We start from the raw sequence: 15,020 nt of genomic DNA, 5'->3' as shown, positions 1-15,020 counted from the left end.
CAAGCAAGCCCACCTTAGGCTGTATACTAAGCCTCTGGGAACCGCTGCCCCTTAGCAGGCTTGTCTTGAACTCTCCCCATTTTACACCCAACCCCAGTGAGGCCCTCTCTCCTCAGACCACATCCCTCACGGGCCTCTAATCACTTGAGTGTTTCTTCCAGGTTGGAGTGTGTACCCTCACACTCAGATAATAACTCTTGCTTGTCTGGATGGATGTTAGGATGGAGTGTCTGAGTGTAAATAGAAACTAATCTACAAAGCTAAAATTCGCCATTGTTGCCCCGCCCACATTTGCCCCTGACTCCACCCACCACTGTCATGTGACTCCTGGGAAGTTGACCAGAAGGGAATGAGGCCCTTGAGCTGACAGAGGTTATTCACCCCTGCGGTATAGTGTTAGGAGCAGTGATAAGTTCTGACACAGTTTTCACTCATCTTATTAAAACTTTCTCGTTCTGAGAAAAAGCTCCACATTACCCTGAGTTTTGCTTGAGGCAAAATCCCGTGGCAAAATGGAGATATCTGGGATACCCACTGCCAAAAAACAAATCAGCGGCCTTGCTAAAACCCTCACAATTCCTCAGATGTTTTGCTGTAGTAAGAGGCCCCAAATTCACTTTAGATTTTGCTGTTGGCCAAATTCTATTAATGATTCTGTAAGGGCCATCCCACTGAATTTGTAAAAAAAATATTCCCCTTTGAAGTCTGTTTCACTTGCCAAGAATCCCCTACTAATGGTGGTGGTGGTGGTGATTTTACAACCACATTTGAAGAAATGTTACACATACAAGCAGAGGAGTACCACAGCTACACCACTGCAACACTCCAAAGCCATGTTACGTGAACATTGTGATGGCACTGTTGCAGAAATTTTGGGACACAGTGTTAGTCCCTTTTCCCTGCATGTATTTTCACGTAAAGTTGAACTTTGGGTACAAATTATGACCGATTTAGATCCAACTTACCGTATTTTTCGCCCCATAGGACGCACCGCCCCATAGGACGCACCTAATTTTTTTGGGGGGGAGGGGGAAATAAAGAAAAAAATTATTCCCCCCCCCCAGGCATGGGGCAGGCGCGGGGGAAGCAGCCTGCTATCCGCAAGCCTAGGGAGCCGCGCCGGTCTCCCCAGGCTTGCGGAGAGGTGCGCTCTTCAGCGCGCGCCAGGCTTCGGAATGCAGGAAGTCTGGGAGCGCAGGCAGCTCTGCGCCACCCTCCAGAGCCCCACGCGGCTTCGCGCCGGGATCCGGAGGGTGGTGCAGAGCAGCAGGAAGCCCGGGAAAGCCTGCATTCGCCCCATAGGACGCACACACATTTCCCCTTCATTTTTGGAGGGGAAAAAGTGCGTCCTATAGGGTGAAAAATACGGTATAATACCTAAATTAGCAGAAAGACAAGTGGGTGTATTTGATTAAAGAAGAACATAAGAGCCTTGCCAGATCATGCCAGGGACATGTCCAGAACCGACTTCTCACAATGGCCAGCCAGATGCTTATGGGAGATCTAGAAACAGGACCACCACTCTCCCTGCTTTTGATTCCCAGCAACTGGTAATCAAAGGCATGCCTCCTCTGATGAATACACAAATATTTGCAATTATTTGATATTTCTGCTTAACTGCTATCTTATTTCAATGGCAATATGGATGGACAGATCATCCTGTTTCTGGTCTGTGAACCATTTGCATGTGTTCACTGCTCTGCTCTGCCTGTTTTGGTAAAAATGAGCAATTTTTGAGAATCCGCATTTAAATGCATATTTTTAACAGAATACACAATTTAAAAAATAATTTCCTCCAAATAATATTTAAAAAAAACCCTGAGAACCACACCTGAAGAATCCAACATCAGGATAACTATGTTTTGATCCTCACATTAGCTTGAGAGGTGCAAGTCAGATCGGATTGTATTGGAACTCACAAAGGTTGAATTCCTACAGGCATCTCTACCTGGCAGCGGTCAATGTTTCTCTGATGGCTGTCAACAAATCCATATCTTACTTCCCCTCCCCACACTTTCTATCACTAAGTGCAGCTTAGAGAAATATGCATTCAATTGCTCCTGCAGTAAGTCACCTCTGAGACCACCATTTTATCTCCAAGTTGTTTCCATTGGAATAATTTAGGATTGCAGGACCTGGGTTGATTCTTAGAGGGGAAACACACCTAGTTTTGTCCTTTTTGCCCACCACAGGCCATGTATCGCTGTTAAATTGCTGTTCTAAATGCTCCCTGAGTTTCTGTTAACTAAGCCTATGGAAACTACAGTAATTGCCTGTGCAATACTGGTTTGCATGCATGTTTATGGGAGGTGGGGGAGAACTTTCTCACTTGTATGGTGCATGTTGTCATTCCATCATTTCCAATCCACTTATCTCTAAGTCATCTCATCTCCATTAATTTTATCCACTTGAAATTTTAAGGGGGGGGGGGAGAGCGCCCCACCTCCCATTCCTTCTATCATCTAACAAATGTAGGGGCATCAATGTGAAATAAAAGGAGAGAGAGAGAAGGGGGCAGAGCAACATTTGGAGTGAAGTGCACTGTCCCTGTTTGCTATGTAAAGTATGCCTCATTTCTTTGATCTTAAGTCATAATAATTCTAGGGAGTTATACTGTTTTCATATGCTTCAAAGCTGTGTCAAAGTTTTGCTGCTTTAGGGTACTTCTTTATTCTACCGGCTCTTGGGTACTGAGATGACAGGTCCTCGGCACTAGGTGCAGGCTTTTTCAAGTCATAGCCTTCAGCAAAACATCAAATTACCAAATACAGGCTAACACACTTCTACACAAATGCCTTTCCTGTAGATATATTATACCATATATATTAAATACTTTAGTGTTACACGGTACATTTTATGTGCAATAGAAAGTGATGGTTTGAGGTAGCCTTAGGGGGACTTCCCCCCCTCCCCTTCTACAAGCCGAAAAAGCTAGTGTATACCATATCAAGTATGGTTTTTACAGGACTTTCTGCCCGAAGGCCTTTGTAAATAAGTAATGATCAACAGATTGGCTGTGGGTTTTTGAAAAGCATGCCTGTGTCAGCTTGCATGATGGGGGAAGAATTTTCAAAGTGGAACCTGCTTTCATTGCCTGCTGAAGAGGGACTAAGGGAGATTACTCATCCCAAGCTTGAGCTGTCTGCTCAGTAACACATCAGAATTGCTAAACATAGGTCAGGCAATGAGTGGGGAGCTTGCCAAAACTGAACTTGTTTTTGCTTCCTCCCCGGTCTTCTCTGCTGGACTCTAGTCACCTGTCCTTAGTGGCTGATCCCTGAACCTGTCCCTACACCCTGCGTCTTGTGCCCTTGACCAAGAGAAGCATCATTTGCGGGCTCCATGTTTACGAAGCCCCAAAGATGATAAATCAGAATATTGAAAAAGGCCGTTTTGCAAATTTGTATGAACCAGAAATATACTATTTATCTTAAACATCTGCAAATAAATTATTAGACTAACCCCAGCTGATTGTCTCTGCCTAGTTCGTTGAGTTTATATGCAAAAGCCCCATGAGAAATTTAACTAGTCTTATCAAAACTTTTTCTAATCCCTATTGAAATATTGTATGAATGGGAGCTTCCAAATTTAGCTTGAGTTTCATTTTAGGTTGGTAACTTTCAGGATTGACTAAAAGCCACATTGGGAAATGTTTCTAGTCTAATATATGACCCTTTTTGGCTTCAGGAAACCTCTACAATCCATGCACTTAAGTGGAGGGGAGTTCTCAAACTGTAGCCCCACCCTGAAATGCCTCATGTCAAAGTGCTTTAGAAACTGACAGGACTTCAAAAGTTGTTTGTGATATGGCACGGAAGTCTGCCTATAAAAGAAAAAAAAATGTTGAGAATCCCCCTGGCCATTTCACACAGCCTTGGGCACACCTAAAATAGTACTTGGGATCCTGACTGTGGAGATTTATATATGGAACAATTTGACTACCATAAAAATGGAACCACTTACGGTTACTGTATTTATTTATTTATTTATTTGGAAAGTTTCTATTTTTTTCAGTAATTGAGACTATTACCAACCCCTTGACAGATTACAGTGGTACCTCGGGTTACATATGCTTCAGGTTACATATGCTTCAGGTTACAGACTCCGCTAACCCAGAAATAGTACCTCGGGTTAAGAACTTTGCTTCAGGATGAGAACAGAAATCGTGCTCCAGCAGCGCGGCGGCAGCAGGAGGCCCCATTAGCTAAAGTGGTGCTTCAGGTTAAGAACAGTTTCAGGTTAAGAATGGACCTCCGGAACGAATTAAGTACTTAACCCGAGGTACCACTGTACTGATTTATCTTTACACCCATGGAGCACCCCCCTTTAATTCATTTAAAACTGATACATTGATAAGATTCATCAGTAAACGTACACTGGTGCATAGTGTGTTTTCTTCTGCGGAGGTCTTAAACTGGCTGTTAGTATTAGGGAGGACTCTGCTCTTGAATAACAAAATTGAATGGAATCCCCTTTCCCTGTCTTAATTCTTGGCATTCGTAGGATAGGGGCCCCATTCACACGCAATGATCCAATAAACCGTGGAGCCAGCGTAGTGTCATGGTTAAAAGCATTGGGCTCAGATGGTGGAGACTTAGGTTCGAATTCCCATTCAGCAAGTCATGATCTCTCAACCCTACCTACCTCGTAGGGTGGTGGTTGTTTTGTGCAGATAAAAAGGGAGGAAGAGCATGTATGCTATCCTGAGCTCTTTAAAAGAAGAGTGGGATAACAGTGGATTGAATAAGCAGATCAGAAATCAGCCTTGTTTCCATGTGCTCCCTCTTCTCTCCTTCCCACACACGCACCCACCTTCAAGGAAGACGATGTGGTTGGTTAAAAAACTGTTTCCTGTGACATTTGAGCTGAGAAATTGTAGTTTAACTACTGCTTATTCTATGAGTTCGTTTTGGTGCTTATTATCACTAATGGCATGCAACGTTTATTTTGAGTACAACTTTGGGATTAATGTTGGGATTGATAGTCCTTCGAAACCCCAAATGCCCCTCCCTCCCATCCATTTCCCTGGTAGTTGTTGCTGCTGTTCTGACTCTTCCTCAGAGCAGTTTACCTATAATATTTCTTTATTTTAAAATTCCAGGAAATATAAGCGAGTCAGATTGAATTACCTCCAGGGGCCCTGGAGTTTTAACTTGGATTTTTTTTGTCACTGTTTCTTGGGGAAATTACATTTCCTTGGTCTACTTGTGCTTGACCGATTCATTGCCTAGTAACATGCCAGGCACTGGAAGGAAGAAGGAAATCTCCTTTGCATTTCCTTTCCTTTCTTTCCACTCTGTCGCTTGCTGCTGCCACGGAGCAGCAGTCACATATATGTGGGTTGGCTGGAGGTGGTTTGTCATCTGACTTGTAGGAGGGGAAATGAATGAAATTCTTCACCAGATCTGAGCTCCCTCTCACCCATTCTCTCTCTCTCCAACTCCCTCCTTTCCCCTTTAAATGAAGTATGTGGGGACAGCACTGTGGGGACACTCAGGGAACACAAGTAGAGCACCTGTGTGGTGTAGTGGTTAGGAGCAGTAGACTCGTAATCTGGTGAACTGGGTTCGCGTCCCTGCTTCTCCACATGCAGCTGCTGGGTGACCTTGGGCTAGTCACACTTCTCTGAAGTCTCTCAGCCTCACTCACCTCACAGAGTGTTTGTTGTGGGGGAGGAAGGGAAAGGAGATTGTTAGCGGGATAAAGCGGGATATCAAATCCAAACGCTGCTGCTGTTGCTGCTGCTGCTGCTGCTGCTTCTTCTTCTTCTTCTTCTTCTTCTTCTTCTTCTTCTTCTTCTTCTTCTCCTCCTCCTCCTCCTCCTCCTCCTCCTCCTCCTCCTCCTCCAGAAGGTGCCATGCTTCCTTGGCAATATGCCAGGACACAAGACCCTGGGGCCCCAAAACTGAATTTCCTAAAATAAGTTGGGGCATTCTGGTGGGTGGGTGGGGTGAGGGATCTGCCAGCTGGTGGCTGTTGATAAAAAGTAGGGGGAAATAATGTTTAAAGCAGTAGGGGGGAGGTCCACCATGGCACTCAGTACTTCCACGCAACATGAAAGAATCATAGAGTTGGAAGTGAGCCTGAGGATCATCTAGTCCAACTCCCTGCACTGCTGGAATATGCAGCTGCCCCTTACGGGAACTGAACCTGCAACCTTGGCATTATCAGCACCACTCTCTAACCAACTGAGCTATCCATAATGAAAGAGGAAAGAGATGTTGTCAAAGACATTTATTTCCAACTTTAGGCAATAAGTAAACAGTTACAGACGTATAACACAGTTGACATGCAAAGCGTTAATTTTTTTTTTTTATTGAGCACAAAACAGTGGTAGAACATAAACTGCAACAGATCTGTGGTGTTGATCTGTAGTTAGCATCACCATCAGAAGAGGTTTAGGTCTCATTCAGGGAGCCTGAAGTCTAAACCTGTGTTAGAAATCTTGAAATAATGTAGGGTTTGTACAGAGAGGATATTAATATTTCCTCGGATCCCAGTGGAGGGCTGGAAATAAATGTCACGTGCCATTATTGACAATAAGAAATGCATTGATTAATGGGATAATCTTTGTAGCAATTGTATGGTTATAGTTAATGTGACCCCTATGGTATGTGACTGAAAAGAAACTGGAGGCAACTTAAGCAAAACTGTGGAACCTACCAGACCCTGACAAGGTGTGTAAACTGGCGACACTGAAGAGTATAATCGAACTTCTCATGCATAAAGCCCATTTAATTGAATGGGGTTTTTATTGGAGCACGTTTTGTTCTTGTGTTATATCCTATTTGTTGCAACTGGGCTTGCACTGGGGGAAATTCCTGGTGGACTGTGCCTCTAGTCCTCAGTGCTTCAGTCGCTGCAGTTTCATGAGTCCGGCGTACACAGGAAATGTCAGACCTGCTGAGACAATGCCTCTTAATGCAGAAGCAAATAGCATGTGACAGGGCCCAGGGGCCTGAAGAGAAAACAAATAGTTTGTCCCTGTCCACTCCAAACTGAATGGTATACTTGACATTGGCCTCTAGACAAGCAGCATTCTCAGCAAAGGGTCATTCTCATTAGTGTCCCTGATCACACACCAGAATCACAGAGGCTCTGGGTCTGCTGGGTTTCCAGTTTGTTGCCAAGGAGAATTTCATAACCCTGAGGATTTTCCTTGATTTTTCTAACCCCCACCCCACCACTGCCTTCACTCCCTTGCCAACCGAACCAGGACACACTAAACTTGCTCAGAGATTGCCAGGTCCAGCAAAGTGACTGCGAAAAGGACAGCGCTTCTGCAGTGTTTGTGAAAATATAATGAGACAGGCTTATGAATAAATATAAAACACAGTCACAATGTGTGTATATTTAAATGATGCTCCCCCATGTTAGACTAGTTGTAGTTTGTTGGATGAGGACTACTAGACGTTCCCCCCTTTTCCCAGACGCATGCTATATTCTGATCAGTCAATGCAGTGCTGAATTGCATCTTTCTCTTTCTCTTTATGACACATAATGCTCTAAGCCAGTTTCCCAAACTTGGGTCTCCAGCTGTTTTTGAACTACAGCTCCCATCAGCACCAGCTAGCAGGACCAGTGCTCAGGGATAATGGGAATTGTAGTCCAGAAACAACTGGAGACCTAAGTCTGGGAAGCTATACTCTAAGATGTTCTTAATCTATGGGATTGGGAAGGAATAGGCACATTAGTGAGCAGGATTTTTTCAAACCAAAGCTTTCCTTCAAGTTGATGACATACTTTTTGGACATGCATCATTTCACGACACAGTAATTCAGTTTTGCATTATTTTGCAACACAGCAATTCAGTTTTACTAGCAAAGGTTAAACGAACCGCTTTCCAGCCCCAGAAGGAGCGCAGGGAGCGTTCATGCAACACACCTACACACTGCAGCCACCACACTAACGTGTCGTGATGCACAGTTTGGAAAGCTCTGGTTTAAATGGACGCCATCCCAGGGGCTTGGGGCTGCTAACGGTATTGTTATGAAAGATAGTATGGTGTAGTGGTTAAAGCAGGCATCCCCAAGCTTGGCCCTCCAGCTGTTTTGGGACTACAACTCCCATCATCCCTAGCTAACAGGACCGGTGGTCAGGTATGATGATGAAATGGGGAGAGGATAAACAATGTACTCAACCGTTAGCTTCTTGGAGAAAAGCTGGGGTATATAAGTAATAAACAAAATAATAAACTATTCCATATCCCTCTTTGTTTGAATAAAAACTTAGGCCACCACTTCTGGGATATACACAAGCTTGTCTCCAGGGAAACAGAAATACAAAGGAGAGGGGCAGCCATCAAAGATCCCAAGTGATGAGAAAAATAAGTCAATTGCCACATGTTGATAATGCTCTGATCACATAAAATCCCAACTACCTCATTCATATACACTTCACTGCTATAATAATTATTATGTCACACTTGTCTATTGTTGTTGTTGTTAAATTAAATTTTACAACCATGTAAAAAATAAAGAGAAACTCCCATAGATCTCTTAACTTGCACTATTCTAACCCTACATCTGTAGATCTTACAATCAAGCACAAAGTCTGCCATGTATGCAGAGTAAATCTGGATGCTTCCAAATTCATCCCGTTTTTAAACTTCCAGCAGCACTATGATATTTGTTTTTAGAATATCCCAATAAAAAATACATTCAGCTACTGTATGAAGTAGGTATCCGAGCTAATCCTTCCTTTCCATGCAAAGCAAACACCGATAGACAGACAAACTAAACTCTTCAAATATTGATCACCCAGACAAGAGACTCTCATAATTTTTTATTCGTCCCTGCCTGTTGACGATGGCTTTAGTCATTTAAGGCAATATGGGAGTACTTAGCAGTTAGAGGATGAAGGCTGTGGAGAACCAATGTGTCCTATTAAGCCTATGCTAGCTACCCAGAAACTATGATTACTAGAAGCATCAGTGGCTACAGTGTGGGATGTACAAAACAAGCCCCATCCTCCCAAAGTTTAGAAGCAAATTTCCATAGGGTAAGTCAAAGTCATAATACCATAGGATTATCCTTTGGTTCTAGGCTGGATATTGCTAACATACTGACCTAATTTGGACATGAAAGCTATTATGGTTTAATATTACCTGACTGAGCTTTGCAGTCATGCACTTCCCTCTCCTCTTGCACGACTATGAGAAGAAGACAGAAAACTTTGACTTCTGTTGTTAATTAACTATAGCTTAATGTTATATCAACCCCAAACTGTGCTTAGTTTTAGCCACAGTGTGTTGAAACATGCCCACTTCAAACCACTTCAAACCATGGTTTCTGAAGCAGGCTTATTTTCAATAAACCATAGTTAAGATTAACCACAGTTTAGGGTTTGGCCATAACCATAAGCTCTGGTTGATAGATAGTGGAACTGGCAGCTTCCAGTCTCCTCAAGGCCATGCCACAGGAGGAGAGGGGAGTAGGAAGTATACAACCCTAAGGCTCATTCACATATCACTAAGCCATACTTTAACATTATGTCTGATCCAGGCCAATTTGAGCAGCTGAACACTTTTCAGTTCTCATTGTCATAGGTAAAGGTAAAGGAACCCCTGACCATTAGGTCCAGTCGTGACCGACTCTGGGGTTGCGGCGCTCATCTCACTTTATTGGCCGAGGGAGCCAGCATACAGCTTCCGGGTCATGTGGCCAGCATGACTACACCACTTCTGGCGAACCAGAGCAGCGCACGGAAATGCCATTAACCTTCCCGCCGGAGTGGTACCTATTTATCTACTTGCACTTTGACGTACTTTTGAACTGCTAGGTTGGCAGAAGCTGGGACCGAGCAACGGGAGCTCACCCCGTTGCGGGGATTTGAACCGCCGACCTTCTGATCGGCAAGTCCTAGGCTCTGTGGTTTAACCCACAGCACCACCCGCGTCCCTCTCATTGTCATATATGGGATTTAAATCCAGGCAAGCATGGATTGCAGCCTTATAGGGATTAGGTTATGACTCTTAATAGCTAGTTGCCAACTACATTTGCAGATAACTGCCATTATAATTGTTATCTTTTACTTAGTACTTTTAACATGCAAATTACTTGATGGTATTTCCTGTTTTAAAGAGTGGAGATCAATGGAGAGAGATAGTGGGTTGGTTAAAAGATAACATGAAACAATTGCAGTTCTGACTCTCAGCTGCAATTTGTGTTCCAGGCATACAGGCAAACCATGGTTTGTGGGGTTTCTGTCTTTTCTCATGTTCCTTGAAAATCCCCAAATGCTTTCCCAAATTGTGGCTTCCAAGGGAGGAGCAAAATCCCAAACCATGGTTTGTCTGTTTGGATGTAATGCTGGCTGGCTTTTCTCCAAGGTTAACAAAGGCTGGATTATGTAAACTGGGATTCCATTTAGAGTAAAATACGAATTTTAATTTTTTCCAGATAGAACATCAAATAGTCGGGCAACTAGAAGACTCTTTCACTGAATAATGATTCTTAGGCACTCCGTTGTACAAATTCTTCTGGCTGGGTGTTAGGTACCCCCTCCCCATGCCAAATTACCTAAATCCTGAAAACAGCAGCTGATAGAAGAAAATGGAGAGGGGCTAAAGGTTGAGTAAACTCATGGCATCCTCTTAGAATCCTCATATAAAATGTTCCAAGTGGGAGCCATGAGAACAATTCTTATTTCTGTTGGAAACCTTGCTAACCAAATGCAGGCTGCACTTAAGATACCATAATGTTTCAGATACAATGTACTCAGTGTATTGCAGGTTTGAAACACAAATATAAAACCGAATCAAAAGCCTGTTAGCTGCAGCAGATAAAGTGTTGAGCAGAAATCTGGGGGAATAGTCCACGGCACATTAAACCTTTTTAGGACTTGAATGAAAAGCCTCTCATTTGGTGATCCACTCATGGCAGTTGTCTGGGGCTAAACTCTGAACGTCAGAGCGGGAGGAGAAAGGTACATTTCTTTACTCATCACTGTGACCCTTTTTTTTGCCTGGCAGAGCTGCTTTCACATGTGCTCTGAATCCTTGGAAATTTCATTGCTGATTAAGCTTGTGAAAGTAAAGGTCATCCAGAAAGTGTCATTAGTGCGACACACACTCACACACAGGGGCTACAAATTCTCATTACAACTTAATGCCATTGGTGCAGACTGGAGAGGGTCACGGGCGCTGGCTAATGCTAGCTGACAAATGTTGGGTGTATTAGTCACAAAACATTTGCCAAGTTCCATCAGAGCGGCGTGACAACCTCTGCAGCCAGTCCCAGCGAGCTGCCGCAGTAGTCGGTGGAGTTTGCCTGTGACAAGCCGTCAGTCTTGGCTTGGTGGAGCTTTGGAGCGCCAGTCAAAGCAGTCAGGGAAGATTGAAGTGACAGAGACCCACTGAGCAAATAGCGAAACATGCAGCACATTATGAAATATTCAGCTGGGGTGTAAAACCTCTAAACGCTTTTTCAATTATTAGCACCTGCATTCTCTGCCTACATCTAACACTAACAGCATGCTAATTGCCACAATTTGTTAGGGTGGCTGTAAGGGGAACCGTGAAAGGCAGGAGATGTTACTCGCTGCATTTAAACATGGTACATTTGCAAGGTGCCTGTTCCCATTCACACCTTTCCAAAATATCCCAAGCTAACCAAATCACTACATTGCTGCATGCAGACCGAAAGCTGCACATTTGTAGAGTCAATGTGTGTCCACCTGCTCCCACAGGACACACAGTAAATTACTCTCTGGGAGACCAACTGCTGCTAAATATTTCCCATGCTAATAAGACACAGGCCTGTGCCATCTTCTTGTGTGGCAGAGAATGATGCACTACCTCTCCTGTATAAACCTAGTTACATCAGACAATAGCCATGCATGCATAGCCCTGTGACTATTATTTCCCTTTGAGGAAGAATCATGCTAAGCAGGTCCACCCAAATACCTTCCATGGACCCCTCACATCAAATAATTTCCTTTCTTTGTTGTATGAAGGAGGCATTCCTCTCCAGCATGAATTGCCTATCCATTATGCAGTGTAACAAAAAACCCAAAGCAGCTTTGGAAGTGGGTTTTGAGCAGAGAAGCAGTGCGCTTGAGATGATAGTATTTTATCCTTTTCCTGCCTGCTCTTTCTCCTCTCTGGATTATCCCTGTGGAATATGAGGAGGAACAGTATCCAGTCATCCAATTTATGCAGTACTTGCCCCTCCAAAACTGAGGAAGGTAACCCTGTGAATTGGTTGTACATTCATACCATATAAAATGTTGCCTCCTTATTTCTCACAGCAAATAAATAATAAATAAATAAGCCACTTTTTAGAACTACACCCTCACAAAGCAAAGTATAGAGGAGTGAGAGACAAGTTGCAATAGAAAAATGGGAATAGCATGATGTGCAGATTAAGATGGCGAATTTTTATAGAGTGACGAAGCCATTGTGAAGAGGAAGGTTTTCAAGGCCTGCCTAAATGCTAGAGTTCAAGGGTCAAGGCAAAAGGCCATTGGAAGGGAGCTCCATAGTTCTGAGGCCACCACTAAAAGTCCCTGCTTCATGTGCATGCCAGCCTAACAGATATTAACAGCAGGCACTCAAGAAGGATCCCTGAGGTGGAACTTAGTGTACATGCAGGAGTATATGGGTGATGGCAGCCCAAGCCATTTAGTGCTTCTAAGATTAAGACCAGCTCTTTGAATTGGGCCTGGAAATCTACTGGCAGCCAGTGCAACTTGTGCAAGATTGATGTTGTGTATTCAGATTTTCTGGCTCCCAGCAGTATTCATGCAGCTGCATTTTGCCCAGAGTGTAGCGAGTGTAGCTTGAAGACCGTCTTCAGAGGTAGCCCCATGTAGGCATGTTGCAGCAGTCTTGTTTGGAGGTAACCAAAGCATGAATAATCAAGTCATTGAAAGCTTTTAATCTGCTTGTCATATTAAGAGTTTTTCCCCCAATAAGCAAAGCCAACATTGCCTAACTGTTATATTGAGTATGATCTTAGCGACTGTCTCTTGGTCTCAGTTATCCATATGTGAAATGGGAGCCGGGAGTGAATGAGGATTAAATGCATCTTTTGCATTCCAATAGTGCTCTTAGTATGGTGATTGTGATTCTCAATAACTATGATTATTGGATAGGAGGGCTTTTTCTAGGTAATAGCCAAAAGAAGCCATGACATTTTACTTGCTAACTTGAATGGCTACAAATACTTTTATCCCATCCTTTCCCCATGAGAGTAGGATGCATAGGACTCCTAGATAGCTCTTATCCAAATACTAATCAAATCCCACACCTGCTTAGCTTCAGAAAGATAAATATATACTTACAAAACTAATGGCTCATTTGGAAATATAGGAGATGGTTTCCGAGGTGAGGTTATTCTCTGTAGCAACTCCCAAAATGTGGAACTCCCTCCCTGTAGAGGTGCTTCAAGCATCCTCATTATATAGTCTTCATTAAATAAACTTTTTTACCCTGGTCTTTGACAGTTAATATTTGTGTCATTTATGTGGGATATATTGACTGATGTACATTCTTTGGTTTGTTTTAAGCTGTGTTGCTGGCTTATAATATTGCATGGTTAAATGAGTATAACCCACCCTGGGACCTTGTGGTGAAGGGCAGATACAATAAATAAGTAAAAAAGCTCATGAATAAATAAATAAATACTGGCACTTCAGTATACAAGAAAGGCATCAGCGTATAGGGTGGGATTCCCCTAATGAGTCCCATCAAGAGGAAGTCTGCACAAGGACTGTTGCCTATGCTATGTGGTTTTTCCCCCGTCCCTCCCCACTCCTCCAACCTGTACCCACAAAATTGGCCCAGTGGGCCAGGACAACCCTCAGAACAGCACACAGGGGAAAGTGTGGGGGAATCATTTTGTCTGGTAACCTGAAAAGCTTTTGTTGACAAAACACTCAACATAGCACAATGTTGGGAATTTATAATAATAATTTATTATTTGTACCCCACCCATCTGGCTGGGTTTCCCACTAATTCACTAGTTGTGAGAATCTCTAGGTGGAGGATAATAACAACTGGCTGGCACAACACAAACTCATTCATATGTTGTCAGGCTCTATTAATACTGTCATTTTGCAAGTTGTGCATTTGGTATGAACTTACTGAGAGGGAGGCTGCAGAGTGAAAGATCCTCTTAAGAAGCAGGTGGGTGGTTGTTGTACAATAAAGTAGCTGTACAATAAAGTTTATAAGACAAACACAATATGTATATAGTAGCTTAAGACTGGATGGGAGAGCCTAGGGTAACCAGAGGTGAAACTTGTGCAGCGTCAGATAACATAATAGGCATTTGTTAGCTATGTAGCAACTTAAAATATTTTTATTTAGGCAAGCCTATGTAGATCTTGATGTGTTTTAAGTTCTTTTATTGGCAATTGTTGATGTGTTTTTTAACTGAGTTTTTAAATGAGAACTTTAATATCTCTTGTAACCTGCCTTAGAGGTTTTACAACAGTCAAGTGACGTATAACTTTCCTTAAATATACTGTCCTACCAGAGGCTTTAATGCAGGCATAGGCAAATTCGGCCCTCCAGATGTTTTTGGGACTACAATTCCCATCATCCCTGACCACTGGTCCTGTTAGCTAGGGATGATGGGAGTTGTAGTCCCAAAATATCTGGAGGGCCAAGTTTGCCTATGTCTGCTTTAATGAAAGAAATCCCCAGCAGATCTTCAAGCAGAGACTGGCTGTTGATCTGTTGAGGATGTTCTAGGTCTTGATTTCCTGCATAGAGCAGGGGAGTTGGAGTAGATCAGGCATCCCCAACCTGTGGCCCTCCAGATGTTTTGGCCCAACTCCCATGATCCCTAGCTAACAGGACCAGTGGTCAGGAATGATGGGAATTGTAGTCCAAAACATCTGGAGGGCTGAAGGTTGGGGATGCCTGGACTAGATGATTGACTCTCAAACTCTGATTCCATGAGCAAAACTAGACCTTTGACTCATAAAGTGTGAACTGTCACCCCAAATTTCAGTGGCATAAGAACACTGGACCATCCTTTGATTTATGCCTTCTGTTTATTCAACAACAAGTC

At 43.2% G+C, this 15,020-nt stretch overlaps 1 protein-coding gene and 1 long non-coding RNA gene across 16 annotated transcripts in view; one reads left to right on the top strand and one right to left on the bottom strand.

The window, feature by feature from the left end:
* Nucleotides 1-15,020, top strand: part of KCNMA1 (potassium calcium-activated channel subfamily M alpha 1) — a 572,902-nt gene that overhangs the window by 489,204 nt on the left and 68,678 nt on the right. The gene's annotated exons all lie outside the window — the stretch shown is intronic.
* Nucleotides 6,307-15,020, bottom strand: part of LOC309343154 — a 91,833-nt gene continuing 83,119 nt past the window's right edge. The window contains exon 7 of the long non-coding RNA XR_014157112.1: nucleotides 6,307-6,431. This is a non-coding gene — a long non-coding RNA (uncharacterized lncRNA). The remainder of the gene's footprint in view (nucleotides 6,432-15,020) is intronic.

This window comes from Podarcis erhardii (assembly GCF_964252035.2).
Source record: "Podarcis erhardii genome assembly, chromosome: 5".
NCBI lineage: Eukaryota > Metazoa > Chordata > Lepidosauria > Squamata > Lacertidae > Podarcis > Podarcis erhardii.
Note: the sequence above shows the minus strand (reverse complement) of the source record. Positions and strands in the feature narration are given on the sequence as shown.